This window comes from Silene latifolia, chromosome 3 (genome assembly GCF_048544455.1).
Source record: "Silene latifolia isolate original U9 population chromosome 3, ASM4854445v1, whole genome shotgun sequence".
Lineage (NCBI taxonomy): Eukaryota > Viridiplantae > Streptophyta > Magnoliopsida > Caryophyllales > Caryophyllaceae > Silene > Silene latifolia.
The window spans coordinates 108,207,807-108,230,016 of NC_133528.1; the positions used below are offsets into that span (position 1 = coordinate 108,207,807).

The following is a 22,210-nucleotide window of genomic DNA, read 5'->3' on the forward strand; positions in this document are numbered from 1 at the left end:
ATATTCCACACCACCAGTGGGGGACCGCAGTCGTTCCCACCTAAGCCCCGCTCATATCTATCGAGCGAATAACCCATGTTCCTTAATGTGTACATCCCCCTTGTGACGGGAACCATAAGGGGCGAAGAAAGGGCGTGAAGCCACTCCCGCAAGTGACTCCACTCAGCCGAGGGCGCACCTCGCGAACCACAGGCAATCAACAAAAACCAATTAAAATATCAATAATACCAAAACCAATTACGATATAATCACATGCCAAACAATCAACAACCATCTTATAATCATTTACACAATAACTGAGTAGGAAAACCCTACCTGGAATGAAATCACCGATCAACAATCACAAGCAGCGGATCAAAAGTGTTGTTCTATGAAATCACCTCCTATAATCACATAATCATACAATTACAAATCTATAAACAATAATACTCCCAATAATCCCCAATTCACTCAATGAAGGTTTAACACAAAACTAATGAGAGGGCGTTTGGTTCGGAAAAGGGAGAAAATGGAATCAAGAAAGAGAAAAGAGGGGAAATGAATTAGATTACCCCAAAACTACAATGTTGTTTGGTTATTTAACTAAAACAAAAGGAATAACAAAAATTACACAAATCAAAATAACCAGCCATTATTCCCCGTCCCTCAACCACCACAACACACACCCATGACCACCTCTCACTCTACCCATTACGACTACCACCAGCCAAGCTTTCTCTATTACCAGCGTCCTACTCACCGCACTCCATAAACACGACCCTATTTTACGTACTCCACTCAACCGCAGTACCGCGCTCCCCTTAACACACAAAATGAAAATAAATCGACTTTTTGAAATCTCTCTCTGATTAACAATTACTATGCCCATGATTGAATATGAAGATCAGTTTGCTTACAGTGCAAAGGTCGGCGCCGGAGATCGGAGTTATATTCATTCAAAAAGAAGATAAATGAGTCAAGCGAAGATAAGGATGGTAGACTGGTATAGTACGGTCGCCGACGATAGTGTATTGGTGATGTTGTATCAGTTATGTCGTCGGTGACACTCTGGTAGTTAGTGACCGCTACAGGGAGTAACTAATATCGTCGGTGTAGGTGGTAGAAATGGTTTCCAGGTGGTGATGGGTGGTGGGGTAAGGTTACAGGGAGGTGGAGAGATGTTGGTGGCCACTTACAGGGAAGCACATGTGGTGGCAGAGGTTTGAACAAACTGTGGTTCGTAGTCGGCATGGTGATGGGTGTGTTAAAGGGGAATGTAATTTCATTCATTAAGGGGGGGGGGGGGGGTGAGAGGTATTTGTAGGTAAGGGAGAGAATCTCAATCCCTTTGTTTATCTCAAACAAACACTAACAAAGGGAATTATTGACTTTTTGACTTTAATTCCCTTTCCCTTTCTTTAATACCTGAAACCAAATACCCCTGACATAAAAATGGTATAAGGACCTTACCCACAATACGACGATCTCAACCGTATAAAGAACTCCAAAATCCGACGAATCTAGCCCCTTAGATTTGATAGCAATGCGAGAGAAGAACTTACGTTGTTTTGTTTTCTTTGTAAAAAGGTTTAGAATAAGGTAAAAAGAAAAAGAAGCTGGCGGAATTGCTATCAAACCCGGCCAAAACCCGTATAACCCGACTTACTCGATTGTGTACCGCCTACTCGAATGAGTTGCCCTCACTCGATCGAGTATCCATAAGATAGAACACACTTCAGAACGCAATCTAACTTACTCGACAGAGTAAGCCCTACTCGATAGAGTACCCAACAACTCATAAATCCGTGGTATTACAACTCCCATTCATTACCCATTTAAGAATGCCTTCTCAACAACACCACCATGTCTGCCGCCGCCGTCACCTTCGGCTTCCTCAGCATTACCATTGTCAGCGGGTGAGATTAGTGGTTGGCGGAGAGGGCCACAACTGAACCCCCTTTCTGTCCCACAATCATCGTCTTCCCCAGCTCCGTCACCCAAAATCATCACCTTTTTTATACTTTTCCCCAATTCAATAACATATAGAACTCAGATTGATGATGATAATGTCAATTTACAGATTTAATCGGTTTTTTTTAATAAAAAAACCGAGTTTTTATAAAAATTGGGTTGGTGATTTTAATCGTTTTATTGAGTTTTGAACGGAAATAGAGAAGTTATAAAGGGATAAGTGATTTTGTTGATGGAGTGGTGATTACTCATATAATAAAGGTTTGATAAGCTTCATTGTTTTGTTGTTGTTGTTGTTGGAACTTGGAATGGCGATGGAGATGGGACAAAGGAGAGGAAGGAGGAAATGAGAGAAGCAGGTGTTATCGTTCGTTTAAGTCAAAGATTGTAGGTGGTGGCCGATCCAAAAATTTACAGGTAGAGAGAAGTAAGGGTTGACGTGATGAGGGGAGGATGGTTGTGTCTCGTGGTGGTTTGGTATTCTGGTGGCTGAGAATTGATATCAATGGTAGGGATGATGTTTAATGATTATTAATATTGTTAATATTATTAATTAATTAATTTATTATTAATATCTTTAAACAAATACTTGCCACATCAGATTTTACTTGTAGTAACAAGTCATGAAATATTCAATTCTATTATAGGAAGAGAAAATTAGTAGTATGGTTTATTTTGAGATTAAATGAAGTTTGGAGTAATTTAAGAAGACTAGGTATAGTTTGGAGTATTTTCATTAAATAACCCTTTATTTTAATTACTCTTAATAGATTTCATTTTTAGTATCTTACAAAAAAATTTAATATAGAAAGTATTACACTTTTTATTATATAAATTGTGCAAACTAACTTTCAGTTATGCTTTTTGGATTTTTCGCTTTTTTATTAAAATGATCAAAGCTTCTATACAAACTAGTTATTGTTCCGTGCAGAAATTGCACGGTTATCTTTTATTTTTTATATTAAAAATAAATTAATTGATTTGACGTATGAATAAGGGTAATATGAACATAAATAGGTGATAAAACTCGTATTGTTTTTTGTATCATTTCAACTTAAAATCTTAAGTAAAATCATTTTACATGTAAAACCAATAATAAAAGCTACTATAAGTTGTTATTTTCTAAATATTTAAGTGCATTAACTACCGGTTTCTTGTGTAAAACTACCGGTTTCTTATGTAAAACCTCCTTATATAAGTATTTTATTACTTATTAGAGTATATATTTATAAATTGGAGTACACTTTCGATATTTGTTTTATAGTCTCTCGGCCCAATTAGAGGCTAGTATGAAACTAACAAAATAGTGTCAGCCGAACTTTGTACCCTATTTCATATCCCCAATGCTTACCCTAATAAATACTTCATTTCCAGGAGACTTACTCCCATGTCTCCAGTCCCGCCTCAATGTCTTCTTCAAGTCACTATGTATTTCCTCAATGACTTTCTTTCTCTGCCTCACACCCTCCCTGTATGCTTTACTATATTTGATCTCAACGCATCCACGTCACATCTCCACACCTATCCGCCGCCGGCGTCTTATCCAATGCATTTTTTAACTCAATCACCATCCTCACTCCTTCAAATATTATCCTCATTTTTTTTGCGTGTGTGTTCCAAAACACGTTTCTTGGTTTTTTTTAATGTTTTGCTTCATGCATTATGTGCTAGATTTATTGTTTTTTTTGTCATTTGATCTCAATTTTTGTTACATGCACATCATTATTTAGGTTTGTTTTGAAAAATTAGTCAAATCTGATATTTTTACTATTACTTACAATAAGTTTTGGGGTTTTATTCCAACTACAATAACTTTTATGTTTATATGTTTTTTTTTATATGTTTCTTTCTACCACTCGTCTTTATTCTTGGTTTTTTTAATGTGTGTTTCATATTTATGCGCTATATTGTAAACAAAAAAACAAAAAAAATTATCGATTCTCTCCAATTTCGTTACATCCATTTCAAAGTTTGGGTTTCTTTTGCATTACATATAAAGTCGGCTATGTTTGTGAATTTTTACTACTATAAATCTAATAAATCTAATCTCGGTTATTCTTATTGTGATTTATCGGTCATTGCAGTGTTTATTGATAGTTTGTAAATTAATTTATCATTTTTGTATTAGCAATTATATGTAACACTCCCATTTATTTAAGAGCCTTTACAAAACATTCTCAAGTAAATAAAGGTGTTACAAACTTAGTTGCCTGAGGTAGTAAGTATAAAGACAAACAATTACCAAAGTACTTTAAGACGATATATTATTAAAGTGCCTAAAAACGATTCATTACAAATATCCAACGAGATAAATAAATATTATGAAATTCTTTTAACAACTGCAGCGGAAATAAAGTAAATAAAGTCTTAATATTAATTAAGGCGATCTCTAGACTCAAGTGATCCCGTCCCAAACTCCCCTTTAAAGCATCCAGCACTTCTCACAAGCTACCTGAAATCAATCTACTCCCCAATATTTGGTTTATCACAGGTGTTCACGAATGCACAGTCAACCACGAGGTTGAGTAGGATAACTAAACACCAATAACAATACCATACGATGAAAGGCTCAAACCAAGATCATCACACACACGCACACGGCTCAACCGTGGAATCCGTGACACGCATGAACGGAACACGCCACACATGGCACCATACAGTGTACTACCCAGATCCACGACCACTCCCAATACCACCGTGCCTGGCCTACCATAAATCGTACAGGACAACAACACTTGCACATCCCCGTGCATGACCGGCCATAACCGTACATGACCACGGCTCAATCCCGTGCCTGACCGATCAATTAATCTCAAAAGCAATGCCAATCTCTCTTTCACAAAACCAACAAACAAGATAATAATATGATCATAAGACAACAATGATATCAATATGCTCAAGACAACAATTACGACGATATGCTCACAATAACAATTACAACAATAATCCATCTTTCAACAATTCTCCAATTACCAATATAGTATAGTTGAGTAGTTAACCTACCTTTTAGCAAATCTTCACAAGCAATCAAACAATAAAAAAGCTTCCTCCACAAATTCACCACCTAAACAATCAATTAATTTATGTATAATTATTAACTAATCTTATTAATGAATTTAAGATGTAAACTACCCAAAACAATCCCGCAAAATGACACAAACACACCCCCATAACCGGTTGACCTGACGGTGGTCAAACTCGTCGGACAACGCTCCCTCACGGCCACAGTCAACGGCTCCCACACGGCCATGGTGATGGTGAGCGAGTCGTTGTTCACTCCATCAAACACATTTATAATCTCAACAAACAACTAGATAGTGGTTAAGTTGAAGTCGATCCACGGAACGTGTGTTTTGGCTTCTAAGCCTATCTATCTCAATTAATACTAGTGTCACAATTGGTTTGGGTTGGAGTTGGTTATCTAAACTACTAGGCAAGTGTAACAAAGTAATTAAATGAGAATGTAAACAATTCATAAAAGGTACTAGGGTGTCATGAGTTTATAGGGGAATCATGGTGAAAATCATACAAACATGTTTACATAGATGCAAGCAATTGTTGTTATAGTGGAATCGAGTTAGTTTATGTCTTATGATTCATGGAAGATTTGGGTCTCGGAGCCGAGTCGGTCAAGACTGTACAACACCTACAAGTCGACTTAGTTTCTTACTATTCACTTCTATACATTGTCTAACAAGACTCGAGTTAGTTTATATCTTATAAGTCTTGTTGAATAGATAAGAGTGATGAGCGTTTTGTTGTCCGCTCTCAAACACATTTATACCCGACTACTAGTATAGCAAGCAAGTCAGGGTCGAACCCATAGGACGGGGGGTATTTGAATTGTTCAATCTAATCGTAGTTGCGAAGGGTTGTCACAATTGATTGAAATTGATTGATTCTAAACTAATGGAAGCAATAAAGTAAAACAAGTAATAAAGCAAATAAAGATGTAAACAAATAATAAAGGATACTAGGATGTCATGGGATCATAGGGGAATCATGGTAAGATAGCATAAATGAGTTATATAGATGCAAGCAATTTATTATTGTTGGAATTAAGTTAGTTCATGTCTTATAATTCATAGGAAGATGTGGGTCCTAGAGCCGAGTCATTTGTGACTTTACAACACCTACAAGTCGACTTAGTTCTTCCTATTAGACTACATGCATGATAAACCAATTCCTAGGAAAACTTACGTCTCGGAGCCGAGTCGGTTAAGACTTTATAACACCTACAAGTCGACTTGGGTTTTCCCTATTTAATGATATATATGCAAGGTCTAACAAGGCTTAAGTTGGTTTATATCTTACAAGCCTTGTTGAAAGGATAAGAGAAACATTCTAGGTTGTCAATCAAGCATTTCATCAAACATGAGATATGCATAAATTGAAGAATAATAAGCAAGCATTCATGTGAACTCCTTAAGCATAAATTTATCCTATGATTAACTTCCCTAATCCCCTACTAATCCTAGTTAAGTAACTACTCACTCATTATCATGGAAGACATGTTACCAATGGTGTCAATCATCACAACAAGTATAAACATGATTAAAGAGTGAGAAAATAAACAATAAAGAGTAAAGAGTGAAGAGATTATACCAAACTTAAGATGAACAATTGGAAAGGAAAGAATAATAGAAGAAAAATGGATTGATTGATGAAGAGTTGTCAATTCTCCAATAATAACCCAATAATCTTCAATTACCCAACAATAAACTTAAAAAATAATTAAGGAAAGATTAATGTGTAATTTTGTGGAATGATTGAGATTAATCTATTCTAATCTACTCCTAATCTAATCTAAGAAAGCATGATCTAAACTAAGGAAACTTTTCCTCCACTAAGAGGGCTCTCTTTTTTTATTATTACAAATGGAGTATATATAGTGATACATCATTAGGTTAAGCAAGGGTAGATTTGTAAATAATATGCTTATGTGTTGAATAGAGCTTTGCAAGTCCCGAGGGACATGCACGAATTGAGTAGCAACTCCCAAGGAAATCCGCGCGTCCTGGCCTGAAGCATGCTTGGTCCTGTAAGGGGATCCGCTCATCCCGACTGAAAGACGTGCGTACTGAGTATCTACTCGAGCGGGTTGAGATTGACCCGGGCGGGTTGAGCTGCAGTTTCCCTTTTTCTTGATTTCAAGCCTATGATCTTTCTATATACTCTTTATTCTACATCCTTGGTCATCATTCTTGCCTCCTATTCATACTAGTCCATTCAAGTCAACAAGATTCCGAATATGCACGAGAGATGGAGACTCCGCCTCATTATCTTCTTTCCTACAAGACATATAAAATGCAATAGGAAAGCAAAATAGGAAGGAATTGACGGATAAGATGGACATGAAATGCTATATTAGTATGCAAAATAGGTTCAATTAGGGGACTAAATGTGCGCAATTAAGAGTCACATCAAAGAGATGTGTATATGCAAGGTTTCATAGTCAAGCATTTTATCAAGCATAATATGTGCATAGGTTGACATTACAACAAGCAAGCAATCTTATGGAAACATATTAGATTAAGTATGAATCTACTCCTATGTTATAGTTCCCCTAATCCCCCATTAACCTTAGCTAGGAAACTACTCACTCATGGTCATGGTAAACATGCTAACAAGGGTGTCAAACATATTAACAAGGTTAGGCATGGTGAATGAGTAAAGCAATAATTAATTAGGCAAAGGGTAAAAAAGATCATACCAACATAAGGATGGTCCAAATATAAAGCACAGAATATTAGAAGAGAACTTGATTGATTGATGAAGAGTTGTCAATTCTCCAACAATAACCCAATAATCTTCAATTACCCAATAATAAATCTTGAACAATAAAGAGTCTATCACAGTCAAAATACTCGAGAGGGGGGGGGGGGGGTGAATTGAGTATTTAAAAACTTATGCCCACTTTTTATTTTATATCAATGCAATTAATTACTTAAAGTTTATTGATTAAACTTTAACTAATTAATTAAGTGATTATGAACGTAATGAAATGAACGAAAAGAAAAACTACAAAGACACATGATTTTGAAGTGGTTCAGCTTCACACGTCGAAGCCTATGTCTACTATTCTCGATTAATAATTTTAGTACCTTTCTCCGGATTACAAAATTATCAACCCAACTTGTATAACTAACTCTAGCTAAAACTCAATTTGAATATCACTAGATATTCAGTTTTGACTATCTTAAGTTACTAAGAAAGCACTTGATTGTTCTTCTAGGTGTTCACACAATTGAACGAGTAAGAAATAATATTAAGTACTATTATCTTATAACGTAACCTTAAGAATAATATGCAAATTAAAGAGCACGACTTTTCGTAAAGATTTTTAAATACAAAACAATAAAAATACTTGATTAAAATTAAACTCAAATTGTTTGCAAGGAATTTTTATATTTCGAAATCTTGTTTGAATTGATGAACATCATGAGTATATATAGTAGTAGAGAGACCCTAGGGTTTAGTCGAAACCTTAGAGGTTTCGTGAGGTAAGGTAAGTTGTTCCACAAGAAACAAATCTAATATTTCCTTAATTTAATCTACTAAATATTTTAATTAAGTAAATAAGGTAAATCTAATACATTTGATAAGATATGAAATATCGTATGGCAATATATTATGGATTTAACCAAAAAGAATTTATTTGCATAGGGAGTAAGTCCGGCCTCCACACGGCCCATAAGCCCTCTTTGGCCGAAACCCTAGGTTAAAATATCAAGGGGTAGATTAGGGTTAGGTTTAGATAATTTAGTAAACCCTAGCTAGCATGACGACTCACAAGTCATTTTACTAACCAATAGGATAATGTAAATTACTTATTCTAAACAAACCAAATTATATATATATATAGAGAGAGAGAGAGAGAGAGAGGCGGGAGCCGGTGAGTCCACCTAAATTAGATTTGTTAATAAGTTTAAATGCTTACTTTCAAGTGGTTGTTGTAAATTTAGACAGTGTCTTAGTTGTTAATGAGTTTAAACAGTATTTTGTTGATACACATGGATACATTGAACCAAAAACTATGATCGATTGTAGTTGTAGATGATTATTAGTTGTTTTGTTTGTTTCAATCGCGAAAAATAGGGTTAGTTATTGTTCAATGTGAAATTTAGCGTTAACCAGTAAATTTGGACTTGTTAATGAGGAATGGCTCTTTTTCTGGTGATACTATTAAGAGTAGGTAGTGATACTATTTAAATTTGATAGTTGTAGATGATTATTAGTTGTAGATGATTATTAGTTGTTTTGTTTGTTTCAATCGCGAAAAATAGGGTTAGCTATTGTTCAATCTAAAATCTAGTGTTGACCAGTAAATTTGGACTTGTTAATGAGGAAAGGCTCGTTTTCTGTTGATACAATTAAGTGTGATACTATTAAGAGTAGGTAGTGATACTATTTAAATTTGATAGTTTAGGTCAATTGAGAAACATTTCTTTAACCAGTGATACTGTACAACATGAGGTGTGACACTGTTAAGAATTGGTAGTGATACTATACTGTAACTTGATATTGTTGTTTATATGATCTAATACTATTAAGCACAGAATGTGATACTAATAAAATTTTAAATGCAGATTGTTATTAGCAAGAAAATGGAACTGGCAGTTACAGATGAACCTAACATAACCATTAGCGAAAAGAGGCCAATAGCAGCAATTCATATTGTTGAAGAAACAACATTAAAGCAGTATAAACGTAGGAAAACAAAGAATAACAAAGAAAACAATACTATGGAGCTGGTAGAACAAAACACGAACAAAGAAGTCGCAATTCAAGAAGTTGAGCAGCCTAAGCTACACAAAAAGAAGGGAAAGCAATTTCGGACTAAGTGCGAGGCCAAAAAAGTTGGTTGAGTTGATTAAGAACTTAAATGAAGAACAACAGAACGCTGTAAGGGATATTGGATTTGGAGGTTTGTTAAAGTTAAAGGTAACTCAACTACCACATGGAATCCTGAATCGGGTCTTGAAAGCATATGACTGTTCTAGCAATATGTTTAGAACAAAAAAGTTGGATTTTCTGCTGTCAAAGCATGATGTCCATGACATGTTTCTACTACCTAGGACAGGTGATAAAGTAACCACCACAAAAAGGGGGAATGCCACTACTCTGATTGACACCAAAATGAAAATGATTGGAGGATGAAGTTTGGTGTGAAAGGTACTTCTGCTCCAATTAATGTGAAGGATGTGCATGATAGATTCTTTGGCGTGTGTCCGAGGTGGTGATGAGTTTAAGAGAATGTTTGTTCTGTATAGCATGTCCATTTTCCTAGCGCCAAATACAAATAAAACCCTAGATTTAAAACTTGTTAAGTCTGTTGCGGATGTGAATAAAATTAGAGACTATGATTGGTGTGATTATGTCTTTGAAGAGATGACTGCTAGTATTAAGGGATGGAAAGAAAAAAAGAAGTCGAATATCACCGGTTGCCTACTAGTGATTATGCTAGCCTACTTCCATAGGTTCAATTTTAAGGGCAATGATATGAAATACACTCTACCGCTAATCCAACATTGGGATGATCAGAGTCTAGCATCAAGAGTTGAAGATGAGAAACAAACAGCAATATTGGGGAATGCACCAATTTCGAAAATTGAGTACCCAATCTGTTTATCACATCAAGGTCAGGAGACAATACAACATTCCTATGTATATTTATGATTAAGTACTCAAGCTGTTACAGTATGTTTCTTTGAGTCTTTGATGAAGATAAAATTTCAGTTGCTAACAAGAGATGATTAATTTTTCAGAAGAACCGGAGATGAGACTTACACAAACCCTCGAGAAAGATGATGATGAAGTGAACTGAAGCAAAAAGAGGGCTACATCATGATTAAGCTGCCTAAAGGAGTTGAAACTGATAAAGAAATCAAAGCAAAAGCAATGGATGTAAGTACTAATGTCTTTTTGTTGTCCTTACAGTTACATCTATTCCTTTTCTTCTTACTTTGATATTGTTTTGAACACATTGTGATACTTTTGTTTACCCAAGTTGATATTGTTTTACCATAATCTAAAAACTGCCAGGGAGACTAAATTTTGTTAATGATAATGATATTTTATCAAACTGTGATATTGTTCATTACGAACTGTGATATTTATGGTGGCTATTTGTGATATTTTTTCATAATAGCAACCAATTGTAATGCTTATGATAACTAGAGCAATGGATGTAAGTACTAATGTCTTTTTGTTGTCCTTACAGTTACATCTATTGCTTTTCTTCTTACTTTGATATTGTTTGAACACATTGTGATACTTTTGTTTACCCAAGTTGATATTATTTTACCATAATCTAAAAACTGCCAGGGAGACTAAATTTTGTTAATGATAATGATATTTTATCAAAGCGTGATATTGTTCATTACTTAATCGTGATATTTATGGTGGCTATTTGTGATATTTTTTCATAATAGCAACCAATTGTAATGCTTATGATATTGATTCACAGTAAGACAAATAGAGTGATATTTGTGTCACATAAATGTGATATTGTAAAACAATATCACACAAATAGGTAACATCTACAAGCAAGTGTAATGTTGTGATATTATTAAAGAATAATGGTGATATTTTTTCAATAAATTATGATATTCTTTGTGATTAAATATTTAATACTCTTGTTTAATATTTTTATTATGTCATTTGGCAGAGTGCTCATGAAGCTTATCTGCGTATAAAGAGGGACAACGAGTTGTTCTTTTCAAGATTTGTACATAACATGAAGAAGTTCATCAAAACGAAACCCAGCAATTCAATAGATGAAAGAACTATTTCTACCCAAACTGCCGCCACAAAAGATCGTAGTAAAGATGTTGAAACGAAAAAGAAGCTCTGAAGAAAACAACGATAATGCTTGATACATCGAGAAGCAAGAACAAGATACTCCCAATACACAAACTTTGCCTTTCATGAAAGATATTGGATATCATGCCTTTATGGATGGGTTGATAGCAAGGTCTTATGAAAGGGCGAAAGCAAGAGAAGGGCTTCCCTCGTTTGATGTCTTGATGACATGTTAAAAATTCAGACGCGGAATTGAACAAAAAATATGGAGGATGTACGGATCAAGATCTTCAAATCGGCGGTGATCACGAGGAAGAAGGTGAAGAAATTATTGATATTACAAACTTGAATAGTGCTGATGATGAAAAAAAGATGATGAGGATTATGATATGTATTCAAATTTGAATGACATAGTAGACAATATTATTTTCGGAGGAGGACGGGCTAGTGAGGATATGAATCGTGTTACAACTCCTAGAGAAGACGGAAAAGAGATAATGAAACCATTAATGAAGAGACAAATGTGTTGACTCGGTTGAATGAAAACGTTAATTTGGAAACAAATGAAGGTTTGGGAGTTATGAAGACTGTCCAAGAGGCACACAATGAGGTGGGTAATAATGGTTCAACAAATCAGGAGGACATTGATAGAGAGGTTGGAAAAAATAACGAGAATGTTGAAGATGAGGTTATCAATAAGGAGGTTGATATTGCTACGGGGAAAAAGCGAGAGAAGGAGAAGGACAATCGGGTTACAAATGTTGTGACTCAATTGGAGGAGGTTCTTCCAAATGTTGATTTTGGAGTAAACATGACTGTTGAAGACAAAACAAATGAAGACGTTCATCATGATACAACATATCAGCATTGTGTTGAAAAAGAGGCCGAGAAAGAGAAGGCCAATGAGGTTCAAGAAGTGGCGACTCAATTGGACGAGGTCGTTAATCGATTCAATTCGGGAAGGGAGTTGAAAAAGATGTTGTGATTGATAAGGAGCCTGTTGAAACAGAACTTGTGGTTGATAAAATGAATGACGATAGTAATATGGTGACTAAATTAAAAGAAATTGTAACAAATCTTTGGTTTAGATACAACAGGAAGGGAAATATCGGTGAATATTTGTTGCACTAAGACAGTGCAGTACTGTCAAACCGATATGGTACCTCACAATTTGGGGTGTACTTTCAATGTGGTTTGCAGTCAAAGATGATATCCTTGTATCGAATCGATGTTAAGAAGCGACAAGTTATTTGAACTGTCTTGAAGAATCGGAAGGACGTCATGGATTATTGCTTCCTTACGGACCATACATTCAAAGAATTTGTAAGTCACTCTTTAAACAATTTTTTAAATGTAAGACATGACTTAATTTGCACCATATTAGTACTTTTAAAAAATAACTAATATGCTAATATTTTTGCAAAATGGAATAGAGAAATTGTCTGCAACTTTGGAACTTTCCATTGTATACAAAGGGAAGATATTGAGTCCTTGTTGCCTAACACGAAGATAGAAGCAGTGGTAATTGAAGCATGGGCAATATTGCTCAATGAGTTCCAAATTGCTCAAAAGGGAAACGACAAATTGACAAGAATTTTCTATGGCATTGCCCACTCGGTATGGAAACACACACACATTTATCATCTTTTAAATTAGGTATTGTAGAAAGTCTTTTATGGAGACTAATATGATGCCCTTATGAACAACAGGGTGATATAGAAAAAATCTTAAAATTCGATGAAGATAATATTGATGAATTGGCAAAACTTAAGCAAACAGTATATGACACATGGGACACGTGGTCAGCTCTTTTTAAGGAGCCACTGAATTTGAATTCAGATATGGTGAGACATTTCTACTTTTATCAGTGATATTGTTATGTATTATGTATGATATTGTTAGCAGTTACTATTGATATTGTTCTTAAAAACAATTCTTAAATTCAACTGTGATATTGTCACAAGTAGAAAAAACCCCTATAGTGGCGGTTATAAATGACTTTTTTGTGGCGGTTTTTACAGATTCTAGGTGCGCCGTATATCACGGGGTTGTTTGTACTTTGTGGCGGTTGTACAACCGCCACAATAGCTCGTCTACAGTGGCGGTTATGGGATAAAACCGCCATTATAGACTTATATAAAACGACGGTTGTTAGACATGAACCGCCATTATAACTCCCCTATAGTGGCGGTTATTGTTTGAAAACCGCCGCCATAGGTATATCAATAATATCATTACACCACTACTTATTCTCTATAACGACGGTTGTTATTAAAGAACCGCCACTAAAGGTAATTATAACGTCGGTTGTTAGTACAGAACCGCCATTAAAGGTAATTATAACGTCGGTTGTTTGGTAAAGAACCGCCACTAAAGGTAGCTAATTAAAAAAAAAATTGCTACCAAAATTTTGGTAGCAATATCCTAGCGATTTGACAATCCAAACAGCAAAATGAACGAACAATACATACAAAGAGAATGACAACCAACAAACTTGTGTATCATCCGACCGAACAAATATTTTTGATGTTAAAAAAAATATACATTCAAGTGTATAAATAATCACATACACGTCTTAGTTAATAAACAAATCAACATTACATATTCTCTAAACTTTTAATAGCCCACACCTCTTGAAATCTTTCATCTCGTCAATCAACATTGATGGTTGAAGCTGCAATAATAAATTTAGCAAACCAATAGTAAGAAAAACAACCTTAACAAAGAGATTATAAAGGAATTAAAAGGAAATCAGGATAGAGTCTTAATACATATATGAAAAATGCTGGATATGTAATCCGACAAATCTCCCATTACTAACTCGCCATCTTCCTTGACATCATAGCACCCACATGTATTGCTAAATCACTGCACATTATTAAAATACACCAATTATTATAGTGTAATTGAACCTCAATGTGATGGTGCGCACTGAACATTGTCTATAAACCACATGTCACCATATCCAAAATAAGCACCCCACCTGTGCCTGACTTGTCCTATTTGTGACTCGCAGAAATACAAGGCAAAAAAAAAAATGCCTCTGTCAGTACATCATACAAAAGCACAAAAGGGTTACTTGGACTTAGGATTGGCAACCAAACCTGTTTAACTGAAGGATTACGGCCACACGAGAGTCGGACAGTTTGAAATCCTATCCGAGCTCCATTCGCTTGCTCAGCAGAAGCTCTAAAGTGAATCCATAAAAATACAAGGTTCAAACACTATTTCACAAAAGCCTTATGGATAAATGTCAAGATTTGTACCGTAAAAAATTAATAATAGTTGTTACCTGAAAGAAAACTACACAGAACCACAACCCCTGCCAACCCGTATTTTCACATGAATCAGCTCGCCATAAGGGCTAAATGCTTGTTTCAATTGATCATCTGAAACACTTCGATCCAAACGACCAGCAAAAACCTGCAGTTGTATTGTCCAAGTTGTCAGAGATGGACAGAAGTAACGCTGTAAGTATTTCCACAAAGAGACGAATACCTATAGTAGTGTTAGTTGGATCATTTTCTGCAGGACTTCATGTTGCACTCTGGTAAGCTAATGCACGTAAAAATAGAGGCAGGCTCAGCATGATGAATGTAAACAAAATATAATCTTGGCTAAACTAAATCCAGATATAGAAGTAATTCTGTAATTTCAGAACAATGAGACGGAAAATAAGATAGATAGCCAAATTCCTACAAACATTATGTACACTAAAATACAAATTGGTAAACCGATAGCACCACAAGCAATAAGTATCAGGATGGTGCCACATGCAGGCTTATAGTAACTAGAACAATGCAGGAGTTACTCTGCATTATGCAACCACAAAAAGCTTCACTCATATGGTATTTGAGTTCCTAAAAGCTAAAATTTCATGTTCAATATTCCCTGCTTGTCCAAAAATACGATAAGACAAGGGACTCCGACTATTTTTGATAAAAAAAAATATCATAGCAACGTACCTACTAGATTGTTAACAACATCTGCGTTTGCCAGCCATCCAAGCTTTGATTTAATTTTCATCTCTTGGATCATATTTCATTAGTGAAATCTAAAAGGCATAGATAAATTAGAATTTATCTGAAGAAACCATAGGGTAGGGAGAAAACCATAAAGCTCACTCACTCACTCGCTCGCTCACTCACTTGTCCAATATCACCCATGATACAACATCTCACTAACTTGGTTTTGCGCACCTTTAGCTTGGCCATAAGCATTATAATAGAGTAGTTGTTCTTCTCAAAGGATAACATCAATGTGGAGTTTTGGATATCCTATATGCATGTGAACTGAATAAGAATGATTAAAAAAATAATAAACTACGTATTAGGAGTAGTAAATACATCTACCTTGTACTTAAATGGTGATCTAATAAAAGCTCAAAGCCGTCTCCCCGTCTCCCGTCTATGTCGTTTCACTATAGTTGTCCTGTAACAAACAAATAAATGACATTAATATATTGTGCAGAAACTATAGTTAGTCTTAATGATGGTAGGATAATGAAGAGAATCAAGATATAACAAAATGAAGGAAAATGCATCGCATGGTACATATATGTTTCAATAATATCAGTGATTAAAAGAAGCTTATAGGAGGTGTTTGTTTACTAGAGAGGAATAGAACAAGCATCAAACTACTTCATTAATTTCAATATCACCCATCAGGTGTCACAAAAGTAAACATGATAAAGAACTTCATTAGAAACTAAAAAACTGCACTATCATCAACAAGTTTGGCATCGTCACAACCAAGATAAATTTGTCTATGTTGTACGTTGCTTGAGATGCTTATTTAGATTAAATTAAGCCTAATTTACTCTTCATCTACATCAAGTACTAAGTACAATAATGAATAGAAATACGACAAGTTGAACATCTGATCTATGATTTGCTTGATTGATGACTAGAAAAATAAACCTCCAAATTAAAGTGATTTGCCTGTCCTTAATATTATGACATGACATGCACTTTTGGATGATTTATTTGCTGGTTTTAGTCAAACATTCACAGCCCAGTGGTGAGATCTAATACGTACCAACAGTTGTTCAACTTAATAACAAGGATTTGACTCATAAGCACATTTTAGGTGCAACACAAAGTAATCAAGCAAACTAAATGAATATTTGTCTTTCCATTCATCCATATCTGGTACCAAAAATAGTAGAATCATGGTGCCATTGTCAAATTTCCCCTAAGGGAAATATCAGGATGGGAACTAGGGGACTACAATGAGGTGGAAATTCATAGCTATGGTCCTTACTTTGTTTCTGGTATCAGATATGGAGCAAAGGAATGAAGGTAGATTGAAATGGATGTTAAACAAACTTAAATCGCAGCAAGAAGGATAAAAAAACTGCCGGAATAAGATTGAGACAAAAAATAGTTCAGATTAGGGTTAACCTGTAGATTAGATTGAGAAAAGGCGACAACTCCGGTAAGCTTCGAGCGTTGATGAATCCCTGAGTAGACAACAAACAGACTTGAAGAATATTAATTGTTACTGTGAAGCAACCCCATCAAAATCAAACCCTGGTATACTCAATTATCACAACCTCGTTTTGCCATTTTTCGACTAATAACAATAAAATCTCGATTGAGCATTATCACAAACTCAAACACGCATAAACTTTATTCAGCACAACTATATAATATAAAAAAATGAAAGCCTAGCATGACAATTAAGAGCAACAATTATGATTCAAATAAAATAGAGAAAGAATTAATCAAACCTAATCGATGTAAAAAGAGCGCGGTACCTAGAGTGTGATGCGACGATTTGACGTCGTGGTGGTGTTAGCGAAAGATTGAACGATGGTCAAAAGTACCTTTGATGTTGTTGCGGATAAAGGGCGGTGTCGACGGCGGCGTGAGAAGGAAATGGACGGTTGTTGATGCCGGAGTTGAATTGTGAGGGGATTGTGAGTTTTTGGCGGTTGGAAATAAAAAAGAAGAGGAAGGAGTATATAATGTAAAGGGTTTTGGGAGGTTTTTTTATTTTTTCTATTAAAGTCGGTTTTAATTAGAAACCGACACAAAAACATATCATGGCGGTTTTTTAGTCAAAAAATATTGTAATTTTATATTAACTTTTAGCGTCATTCTTAATGTCGGTTGTTAATAAAACCGCCATAATTGACCTATAGTGGCGTTTCATATTTGAAACCGCCATAAAAATCTTATGTTATCACGTCGGTTCTTACTTAAACCGCCATTATAAACCTCTTATATACATTAAAATTTCGTTCCCGCCAATTTTTTAAGCTTTTCACGTCATTTCTATTAGAACCGCCACGATAACTGCATCGTGATAGGGGTTTTTTCTACTAGTGTGTGCATACTATTGTGTGATATTGTTACTTCTTAATTGTGATATTGTCTCCCAAAAAATGAAATTAATCACTTTTTTTTCCCTAATATTTGACAGTGTGATATTATTATGTACAATGGTTGACATTGTTTTATAGCTTCTTTAAAATAACAACAATCGATAGGGATTTAAAAGTCTGTTAACATTGATATTGTTTTGGTATAGACTCTGATATTATTGGGTACACTGGTTGATATTATTTTACAACATACAAAAAAACTTTAGAGGGACAAAAAATATTATTAAGAATGATATTGTCTAGTATGTACTGTGATATTTTTATTCAGATTTTTGTTAAATTGTTTCCTAATATTATTTTCATCTAAAGGTGTTCATACCTTTGGTCTACGAAGAGCACTACGTCTGTATCTGTGTTGATTTGAAGAGGCAGAAAATGTTCTATTTGGACAACAGAGAGTATGATGAATTCCAAGACGAGGAGCACGTACACATGGCTCATATGGCTGTAAGTACAATATTGAAAACAAATAACTAATGGTATAATGGTTTTGTTCGATAAGCTTGAAATTGAAAAGTTGTTTACATTAATCATATACAGACGACTCTTTATGGTGACTACCTCAACACGAAAGGTATTGAAATTGGGCTAAAGGTGAAGGACTACGAAATGAATAATGTGAAGTTTCATTGGCAATCGAAAGAGTTGAACCTGGACTGTGGACTATTCATGATGTTTCATATGATGTTCTTTGTTGGTGAGCCTTTTGATTGTGAACTAAGCGATGCAAACATGAGACAGTTATACAAGGGAGAGGTGGCAGCAACGCTCGTATTGAGTGAATTGAATAAAGATAGGAGTCAGGTCTGGAAGAGAGTTACGACTTTTACTGCCACAAAAGGTATACTGTTAACTAAGTTGCTGGCAAAAAGACAAAGAGGGAAAAAACAAAGCAAGAGAGAAAAAGGTGGGAAAACCAAAGTTTAAACCCCGCTATAAAAAATAAAAGGTTATATTTTTAAACACTGACTTCTACATTGAATTTTTTTTATTATTATAAATACAAAATACATATTAAATACTGTAATATAAAACGTTTCTAGCTACTGGAGAAGATGGTTCTGCCAGTGTCGTTGGTAGCGGTAAAAGGGGGAAATCCAATGGCCTTGGATGCACGTTGAACTGTGGTGTGGCTGATCCTAAATTTGAGTTCGTCTCAAGATTTATGAAGTTAAAAAAGTCGTTGTGTGCAAACATGTTGACTACGAGGAAAGAAGTGATTGACTACTGCCTATTGGACGACCCCGCTATCAAAAATAAAAGGTTCTTTAAAACATATTTTTTTCTGCAACTTTTTTTATTAATGGTCTAATAATATTTGCAATGATATCTAAGTTTGACAAAAGAATTACAAAAGGTGATATTGTTGCTAGTGTCATGTGATATTGTACGTTAATGGGTTTGATATTGTTTTAGAGTAGAAACTGGTATAAAAGCATGATATTGTATATAATCAAGTGTCACATAAAGAAAGATGTTGTTCTGATTTTTGTTCACTTAATTTTGATATTGTTGTGGTACATAGTGTGATATTGTTACATACACAGTATGATATTGTTAAATTGATTCTGAAAAATAAGTAGGGCTTTTAAATTTATAAATGTTGTGATCGAGGCCATTTTGTGTTCACAATTAAGCATATGTGGTCGTTGGTCAATGGTCGATACAAAACACAATTTATACTCCACAAACAACTCTACAATTAGTAAAGAGGCAAGTAAAGGTCGGATCCCAAGGGACGGGTATTGAAATGAGAATTCTATTGTAACTAGTAGTGTCTAGGGGTGTCACAAATTGGGTTGATGTAGAAGGTTACTAAACTAAAATAACAATGAAAATAAACTAGCAAGATGAATGAAATAAGGGGTGTAAACAATTGATTAAAGGCACTAGGGTGTCATGGGTTCATAGGGGAATCATGGGATATGATCATACAAACATGTTCTCAAATTATAAGCAAGCAATTATTGTTGTGATGGATTGAGTTGGGTTATATCTTACAATCCTAGGAAAGTTTGGGTCCCGGAGCCGAATCGATTAGATTGTACAACACCTACAAGTCGACTTAATCTTTCCTACTCAACACATGCATGGTCTAACAAGACTCGAGTTGGGTTATGTCTTACAAGTCTCATTGAAAAGATAGAAGATGATAGTAAATGCAAGGATTCATAGGCTTAGCATTTCATCAAATATAACATGTGCATGTATTAAGATCAAAACAAGCAAGCAAATAAGATATGAAAGCATATTGATTTAAGCATGAATCATTTCCCATGATGGTTTCCCCTAATCACCCATTAAACCCTAGCTAAGAGACTACTCACTCATTATCATATTGATCATGCTAGAAAGGTTGTCAATCATACTAACATAATGAAACATGATGAATAAATGAAAGTGATTAACAATAATTAAAAAGAGATTAAGAGATTATACCTACTAATGATTCCAATAATAAAGCAAGAATAATAGAAGTACTTGAATCCTAGATTGAGAGGTTGTCAATCTCCCAATAATAACCCAAATAATCTTCAATTACCCAAAATAAAGGATGAACAAGAGAGAGATTAAAGAACTAAAACTTGGATTAAAACTTGATTAATACTTGATTACAATATTAAAGAGAGATTTGATTGATATTAACTACACTAATTATTGATAAGGAGAACATGCTCCTCTAATTAGACTAATGGGGTATTTATAGTGGAAATTAGGGAGGATGCATTAGGGTTAACTAAGGGCTAAACTAGTAATTACACTTTTTAAGTTGAGCAAGGAGAATCCGGTATTTTCTGAGAGAAGGGCTTCTCTTTTCGTAGCTTGAAGAATGAAAATCGTGTTGTACTGAAATCCGTGCGGATTAGAGTCGGGACGGCCGGATCTGGGCTGAGGAATCCGAGCGGATTCAAGAGAGGGACGCTCGGATTGTGCTGGGGGAATCCGAGCGGATTCCAAGGTGGGACGCTCGGATTGGGCTGGACGGACGGGCGGATTTGGTACAATCCGTTCGGATTGTAGTTCAGCGTCAATTATTCTTCTTTTCTTCCCTTTTCTTCATAAATTCCTTGGGGATTTCCTCGGGGACTCAAGGATCCTTTTCTCAACATTGTTCTTCTACTATGATATGTACAAAGGCCTTCTAGTCTTGTCTCTCCTTGATGCTTGGTCATTGAATACAATCAATTTAGCCTCGTTTTGCCACGAAAATGCAAGATTCTTACTCCTTTCCTACCAAGGGATCAAAATCTCAAAGAATATGCAAAACAAAGAACTAAAGATAAGAAATGACCCAAATAGGCGCTAAAAAGCATGGAAACAATGGTAATTCGGGGGTTAAATATGCGCCAATTATGGTCACATCAAATATCCCCAAACTGAACCTTTGCTCGTCCCGAGTAAAGAGGTGACAAAGACTAGGACCAATACTAACTTAACCTAATAATAATAGCCGATATGAGACAATTAGCGGGTCTCACTCCGCCCCTTCAACTCACAACAAGACAACCATGAGGTAGGATGCCTTCTTGCAAGGCAAGGTGGGTCTTGCCAAAATGGCGACACATCCAAACATTAAGCACACAAAATCAAGTAATGGATGCATCTACAAAAGAATAGCCACTTTCCTCATCTAAGTGGCGGAAATTATCTACAAGGGAAGCAATTCAAGGGTACACAATCCTTCATAGATGCAATTTGTTCAAACTACTAGGCCTAGAAGGATACCAATAAATCACCTCCAAGTTGTGTCAAGCTAGGGTACCTTTGTCCTCAATTGTTAAATGCTTTTGTCAAGAGTAGACTCCCTATGGTGTTAGAAACACTGGAGGATCGCGGATTTCCCCCTCTTGCCTAGACAAGAAGAAGGGTCGTCCCCTCTCTACCATGCACAAAAATGGATACGATGGATAAAGGGATCGATAGTAATTGAGTTTCATTTTGGGAGTTTGCTTTCATTTTTGTTTTTCCCCCCAATTTCATTTGGCATTTGACATTTGAGAACACTTTCTTGCCATTTCTTTTTGATTTTTGGCTTTTCAATACTTGACAACTTTTTTGCATTTCTTT

General features: G+C 35.3%; 1 long non-coding RNA gene across 15 annotated transcripts; it reads right to left on the reverse strand.

The window, feature by feature from the left end:
* Positions 1-14,224: 14,224 nt before the first annotated feature.
* Positions 14,225-17,710, reverse strand: LOC141647832 (uncharacterized). 15 transcript variants are annotated; one of them, XR_012545862.1, is made up of 11 exons: positions 17,513-17,710; positions 17,157-17,215; positions 16,107-16,185; positions 15,954-16,031; positions 15,720-15,808; positions 15,253-15,309; positions 15,047-15,177; positions 14,859-14,943; positions 14,738-14,763; positions 14,526-14,622; positions 14,225-14,428 (listed from the first exon to the last, which is right to left on the reverse strand). It is a non-coding gene; the product is annotated as an uncharacterized LOC141647832 (long non-coding RNA). The 15 variants fall into 15 exon arrangements; XR_012545869.1 differs by lacking the exon at positions 15,954-16,031 and having other exon boundaries at positions 14,667-14,763; XR_012545861.1 differs by lacking the exon at positions 14,738-14,763.
* Positions 17,711-22,210: the final 4,500 nt, after the last annotated feature.